This window comes from Dasypus novemcinctus, chromosome 13 (assembly GCF_030445035.2).
Source record: "Dasypus novemcinctus isolate mDasNov1 chromosome 13, mDasNov1.1.hap2, whole genome shotgun sequence".
Lineage (NCBI taxonomy): Eukaryota > Metazoa > Chordata > Mammalia > Cingulata > Dasypodidae > Dasypus > Dasypus novemcinctus.
Window position 1 is genome coordinate 81,273,086 of NC_080685.1, and position 7,932 is coordinate 81,281,017.

The following is a 7,932-nucleotide window of genomic DNA, read 5'->3' on the forward strand; positions in this document are numbered from 1 at the left end:
TTTTAATCTATAGAATACGCATTGATGGTTTTCTTAATTTATATTTTGAATATTTATGTATTTATTGAAATTCTTTGTATTTTCTGAATATTAATTCTCTTTCCATTATATCTATTGTATTTCTTCATTTCCATGGCTTGTTTTTCTTTTCCTTAGATTATCCTTAGTGAACATAATTCTTTCTTTTCCTGCAATCAAAGTTATCAACCTATATTCATGATCAATATTTATTATGTCTTCATCAAAAATATAGAGAGATTGTGCTATATTTTATTTTAAGAATTTTTAATCTTTTGCCTTTCTTATTACATGTTTAATCCATTTGGAGTTGATTTTTATGCTTGGGAATTATGTGTGGTTTAAAAAACATGGAAAATGCAGTATTTCCACAGTTGTTTGTAATTGTACCTGTCTCACATAGCATATATAATGGCTATGAATCTGAGTTCTCCATTCTGTGCCATAATAAATCTTTTTCTTGATCAGTCTCTGATATTTTTCTTGGACCTTTGATCTTATGTATCTTAAATCAGATCAGAAAATTCCTTCACAAATTCTGTTTAGATTTTTATTGGAATTACCTTATTTCTCCAGATCAATTTATGGAGAGTAGATATCTTTATTATACTGAGTCTTCCTATTATTGAATATGATATATTTTGAGGTGATCAAGTCTTTTTGAATGTCTGCCAATTGTCTTGTATTATTCATTTATGCTTGTGAGAAGATTTTAGCTATAGTAAATTACATTTCTTATAGATCATAAGTTTATTAATTAAGCTTTAAGAATATTGTTCTATCTTAGCTAATTTGAAATTTTAAAGAATTAATATTGCTTAAAATTTGGAATGAGCATTCATGTGATGGTCTTTGACTTACTTGAGTGCTAGTTTTGCTTATTTAATTCTTGGTTTTTCTGTCAATGTGAAATTTTTGTTACATGGCTTGATGAAATTTCATTATTTTCTCACATTTTTCATATCTTTTTCACTTTTCTTTTCCTATTCAGTTAGATTGGTTGGCATTTGTTTTTTAGTAACCCAATCACTTAAGTATTTTTGTTGCAATTATACTTATGAATCATTTTTAAATCAACATTATTGAGGTATCATTACATACAATAAAACTCACACATTTAGTTTGCCTGCCAGTGCCTTTAGAGAAATGCATATACCCATATAACCACAATTTAAATCAGTTAGAGGTAATTTTAATCTCCTCCAAAAGTCATTTTGTGCCCATTTCCACTCAGCTACCTCCTATAAAACTGCACCACAAGCTTCTAATGATACAGGTTCTCAATTGGCTTTTACTCCATTGGTAAAATTCTTACCATGTATGAGTTCTACCATTGGGTATGCAAAATTTTTGTTTAAGTGCAGGATATTGAAAGTTAGATTCCACCTAGGCAAAGTACATTTTCAATTTATAAGTTCCTACAGGTGAGGGAAATTGTGCATCTTCAATGAGTTAATTCTTTATGTTCCTGATGCCAAGATCCCGAGTCTTTTGTTTTTAGGCTACCTCCCATTCCATCTGGTGGGTCATATATCTCTGCTCCTTCTAGGTCACTATAAATGCTCTTTCCTAGCTCTTTTCCCATCATGCCAGTGAATTACCAGTTTGCTTTTTAAAAATGTATGTTTCTAAAGCTGCATTAGCTCTCTAGGATCTTTTCCATAATTCACAAATGAATCTCCTTCCTAAAATACTAATAATCATCAATAACACAGTTTCCTCAATGTGTATCTCTTTACTAATGGTTAATTTGGCTCATCCTCAGATTCTGGCCTGTGCTAATTTTGCCCAGGTATTTTTGGAGTTTTTTGACAATATTTAATAATCTACAAAACATGATATTATCATTGACTGTTTATTGTATGAATATAGTTAGAGTATATGTTACAGAAACAAAACTGTATACTTCCCCAGGGGGGTATCTTTCGGGCAGTAGTTACTCTAAAATTACTCTGGCCAAAGATCTCCCCAGAGCTGCCCTCGGTGACCTTTGAGACTATCAATTATAGATGTCTAAGCCCACCATAATGCCCCTGTATTGACAATGGATATAGTTTAGCAAGTTTTCTTTTCCTTGACTGTTGCCCTTCATCCACAAATAAATGGTCTAGGGCAGGGACAGGCAGTAAATAAATTTTTATGTAAAAGGCATAATAGCAAATATATGCAGCTTTGTGTTTCATCAACTTTCTGTTGTAAATACTCAACTCTGATGTTGTATCATGAGAACTGTCATGGACAATATGTAAATGAATGAGTGTGACTGTGTTCCAATAACTCTTTATTTACCTAAACAGGAAGTGAGCTATAGTTGTTCCTCAGGCAGTGAGTTGCCAGTCCTTGTTCTAGTGGCTTTAGATTACATAAGAATATGTCAAGTTAAGCATGCCATGGATAATTTCTCTAGTGTATCTGGCATATAGTCATCTAGGATATCGTTATGCAGTGTCTCAGCCTCTGTTGTTCATCAACATACTTTCCGTGCATATTAGGGTTAACAGTTCCTACAAATTACCTCCCAAAAGTTATGTCATAAAAATAACTTGAAAAATTGGAATCAAAGGAGCAAAGCAATAAGTTATCTTCTAAGAGTTTTTCATAAGATGTTATTAGCACTATTGAACTGCATCTTCTGGATAATTAGAGATTGAATGCTCTTTAAATATCTCAAAACACATCCTGTGCCTTCAGCTTCAAAGAACAGGCATATGCAGACAAGAGGCTTCATCTTTATGGGGATTTGCAAATACACCTGAAAGATGATATTATTTTGGTTTCCACCTTCCTCAAGGTAGCAAGGCAATGGTAACTTTTTACTTTAAGCAATAATTGGCTTGCTTTGGGTCAACAATCTTTCTCTTCTTTTTCACTTAGCTTTCATATTCACCAATACCCATTATCCACCCAACAAACCAAGGGTAGAACACTCGGTGTTCCCCCCTTTGTTCATTTTCAATAATATAGAATAGGGGGAATAAAGAGAGCTTATAAGACTCACTCATCCACAGTGTAAAAAAGAGAAAGAAACAGTTAATTCAAACTTAGGCACCTGAGAAGAAATATCTATCCATAATGCCCATAGGAATTTGGTCATGAGTGTTTAGATAAATTATTTATGGTGTTAACTTGACAATTGTTCCTTCCTCTATATTTGAAAATGAGATCCAGTGTCCAGGTCTACAGAATCCATAAGAGTAAAAGAAAAATTTTCAGAAGTAGCAAAAGATTTTATTTAATTTCCTGTATTATATTCCATGCGCTTTCCTTATCTTCCACACAATATCTCAACACTTTTTTCAATGGTGGTCCATGTTTAAATTCATGCATGTTAAATAGTAGACCATATCCATTATTCCTTCAGTCTTTTGTCAACACACCCTATTCAATTCATGAAGTAGGCATTCATTTGTTCATTCCAATTTTCAGTCAATCTACTACTCTGTGAGTATTAAGGTATATGTTTTGTATATCGTATATAATTTTCCTTCTGAGCCAATAGTCACACTATACATACAGTAAAATAGGCTGTCCTTGATCAGAAGATATAGAATCAGAAGAACCAAACTGAAGTATTTTCTGATGTAAGCCTCAAGTGCTGTTAGAGATATGATTCTTATTGAGTTAAAAAATTAAGACATGTATGTATGTACATATTCTAGTCAAGAGCTTTGTCATTTACCTGGAATTGTAGGTAAGATGCTAAGAAAATCCACCTAACAGTTGGTCCATAGTTGCATTCAGGGTCTGATAATTCCATTGCATATTTCTTTTTTCCTGGTGGATTTTTGAAGAGAGGCTTATAAATGTCCGCTGATGTGATATGAAATTGCTACACAAACCAAATAAGCAATCAAATACTGTGCCTCTTGCTTGGATTTTGGAGCTCACAGAATCAGCTACTTATGTTTGCCTTAGCTTTCACTTCTGGTTTGTACTGAGCCTGGGGATCATCCAGATGTGAAAGCTTCTGGTCTTTTCAGGACATTTCTGAGTATGCATACTGGCCTGGACATGTACCTGACTTTCGAAATTCCCAGTATATGAGGCACTTTTGAAGGTACTATTTCCAAAAGAATTCCTTACCTAGGCTTTCATCCCAGACTTTCACATTGTACTGTCAGCCCTCAAATATAATCTTTTACTCAGTGTAGCTGCAGGTTCCCCATTTCCTTATAGGGATGGCCTCTTGGAAATGCCATTTTCAACACCATCATCTATTCCTTCTTGATGGAGTGTTGAGACTGGTAAGGAATGTGTCAATTTAACTAGATGCTGAATGTGTTGACATAACAGTGGCCTTATAATAGTCAATATTATCTTTTTAATATCTGTAAAAACTGTAGTAATGTCATCCCTTTCATTGCTGATATTGTCCTCTCTTCATTTTACTGATCAGTCTTTATAAAAGCTTACAATATTATTGACTGTCTAAAAGAACCAGCGTTTGGTTTCATGGATTTTCTCTATTATTTTCTTTTTTGCTTCTCTGCTTCATTATCTCCTGTTTTAATCCTTATTGCTCCCTTTCTTTTTCTTACATTAGGTTTAATTTCTTGTACTTTTTCTATTTCTTAAAGTAGAATAAGAATTCATTAATGTGAAACATTTGATTTTTTGTAATATAGGAGTTGAGTGTATGAGGAATTTCCAACAAAGTACTGTTAGTGGCATCCTACAAACTTTGATATGTGGTATTTTATTTTTATTCTAACAAATATACTTTTTTCTTTATTTTTAAAGTAAGTTTAGTTACATAAATGTATTGAAAATATAGGGGATACTCATATACCCCACTCCCTCTCCCGCACTCTCCTGCATTAACAATATCTTTCATTAGTGTGGTACATTTGTTACAATTGATGAACATATATTGAAGTATTGCTACTAACCATGCTCTATAGTTTACATTATGGTTTACACTTTGCACCATGCAATGTTATAGGTTTTGTTGAAATGTGTAATTGTTTGCATTATCATCCATAACAAATTTAACAACCCCAAAATGCCCCACGTTGTACCAATTCTTCCCTCTCCCTCTCCTTGGAACCTCTGGTGTACAGGGCCTTTATATCAATGTTGCAAGTTTTTCCATTACTAGAACAATAATAAGACTATTTTAACCCATAGTTGCATTCCCCCTTTATGTCTGCTTATTCTTCAATCTTAAGGATTTGGGAATGGTGAGTCCCACACTGCTTTCAAATGAAGGGAGGCTTAGATCTCATTGGGTAGATGAATGGAACTTTCTTGCTTGCACCTATATATACTCTCTGTTTTGGGGGATGGGGGAAGTCATCATCATCCCCTTTTTAGTTGTATTGGGTTAGTCCGATGAACTGGAGAGTAAGTGTTGTCTGCAACTCCGCTGAGCTTCAGGGCTTAACTGGCACATGAACAGCCAGAAGGTTTAAGTCTCTGGGACATATATTTAACGGATATAATGCTAGCTATAGTTTCAATGTGCAGGAAAATTATAAATGAGTCTAACTCTGATGCATTGGGAGTATTGCAGTTCGGTATTGCTTATTAATTCCAAAAATTGATATTGGATTGTGTTTGTAAACTGGTCTGTTCCTCTGGGAATAATAGATTGTGTTAGATTCGGAGGTTTCGCTTTTATTTTATTAAATCAGGATTAGGGCTTTTTTTCACCACATCATTAGGGCAGCTCAATTTGAGTTCCCACCCCCTTGATGGGAATAAAACAGACCATTGTCATACAGAAGTAGACACACAGAGAAGTAGATACGAGAGGAATGAAAGAAGGCTCCATTAAATATGGCAGAGCCCCCAGGAAGAGAGATGACCTCTCAGTATACAACTGACTTTGTGGGGAGAACTGAGTGCTGTGCCCAGAAAAGTACAAGCCCTGAGAGGAAGGATGAGACTAAGGCGAGCCTACAACTGAGATCAGAAGAAGCTGGGGCCGGGAACTTTTAGAGGAACGAGGAAGGGTGAACCCTCACAGACATCACCTACCATCTTGCTTCGACATGTGGCAACAGGCTTTGGGTGAGGAAGTAACCTTGAGTTGTACTCTTAAGGGTTTTGTGACTGTAACCTTCTACTCCAAATAAATACCCTTATTAAAGCTAACAGAGTTCTGGTACTTTGCATCAGCACCCCTTTGGACTAATACAGGGAAAGAGGTTGTCAAATATTCCAAGGTAAGGCCCACCAATGGGTTCCAATTTCCTGGGGCTTTCTGTCCTGCCTATAGTGTCTAGATGTCTCTAGAGCCCTCAGGAGCACCTCTGCTTGAGGCACTGTTTACCGTGGCAGACAGTGAGATCCTCCTGAGGCATGCATAAATGCAAACTCTGGACTGAGTTCCTGACTCACTTTGAAATCTCTTATCCATGAAAATTCATTTGAATTGAATATTTCCCACTTTTGGTCTATGTCTTCTTCCAAATGCATTACTAGTTAGCACTTGGTAATAATCCCTCAGTGCCATGGAGTCTCATTCCTGGTAGTCATGTCCTATGCAAGGGGGAAGGTAGTGAATTTATATGCTGAGTTTGGCTTAGAATATTTGAACAACAAGTTTGATTTCAGGAGGTAACTGCTAGGCAATATATATTACTAGGCTTAATTTCAGCTTCAAAGGAACAAGGTTCATAAGTATAAGCATCAATGTCAAGGGCCTCACATAGTGGTCTGTCCTCCTCTAGTAGGCACTGCCCCTGTACTTTACAGATTCTTGCCACTCTAAGAGAGAACGTACCAGGAATGCCCAGGATGGGAATTCAATATTCTGTGGGTTATTCTGTGGGTCTCCACCCTCCAAGGCAATACCTCATGACCATATGAACAATTCATATTCCACAGAGACGTGGCCCAGGTGCACTCCTCCCTACACATTCCCCCACATCCAATACCCTGCACCAGTGTTCCTCCATTGCCACAGCTGCAATCTTTCTGCAATTCAAAACATCCCCCAAAAGAAAGCCAAAATACAATAACAAAATAAATTAAGATAAAAAATGAAATAATTTTTTACATTCTGCCTTTCATCTCCATATGATCTGTTATCTTTTATGGATATTTACAAATTATTCTGTATGTTCCCCCAGTGTCTTATTTTGTTTTTCACTTTATTTTCCAAGAAGCTTCAGGATACAGAAAAGACACAAAGAAAATATAGGGAATTCCCACATACCACCCCCACACATCTTCCCCTACCTGTAACATCCTACATGAGTATGGTGCATTTGTTACAACTGATGAAATAATTTTGAAGCATTGCTGCTAAACAAGGTTATAGATTCACATTATTGTTTACATTTTGCACCACATACTTTTATAGGTCCTGACAAAATGTATAATTGCCTGTATCTGTCATTGCAAGTTATATAAAACAATCCCAATGTCTCTTAATGCTCTATCTTCAATCCATTCTTCCCTCCCCCACCTCTAGGAACCTATGGCCACCACTAAGTTTCAATTTTTGAAGAATAAGGTTCATAGTTACAAGCATTAATATCGAGGGCTTGACACACTGCTCTGTTTTCTTTTATTATGTACTGTCTATGTACTTGAGCGTTTCTTGCCTCTCTGTTTGAAAATGTAGCAGGAACCCCCAGGAAGGGAGTTTAATAGTTTATTGTTTATTGCATGGGTCCCCACCCACTGAGATAACACCCTATGACAAGATTAACACATTCATATTCCATAGAATATGAATAGGCTCTATAAAGGCTTACAATTTAACTGACTTATCTAAAAGAGCCAGCCTTTTTCCATGAGTTTTCTTTAATTTTTTTCTCTTTTCTACTTTACTATTTTCTGCTCTAATCCATACTGCTTACTTTCTTTGTCTTTCTTCGGTTTAATTTCCTCTATTTTATCTAATGCGTAAAATAGAATCTGAAGTCATAACTGTGAAACATTTGTTCTTTTTGTAATATGGGT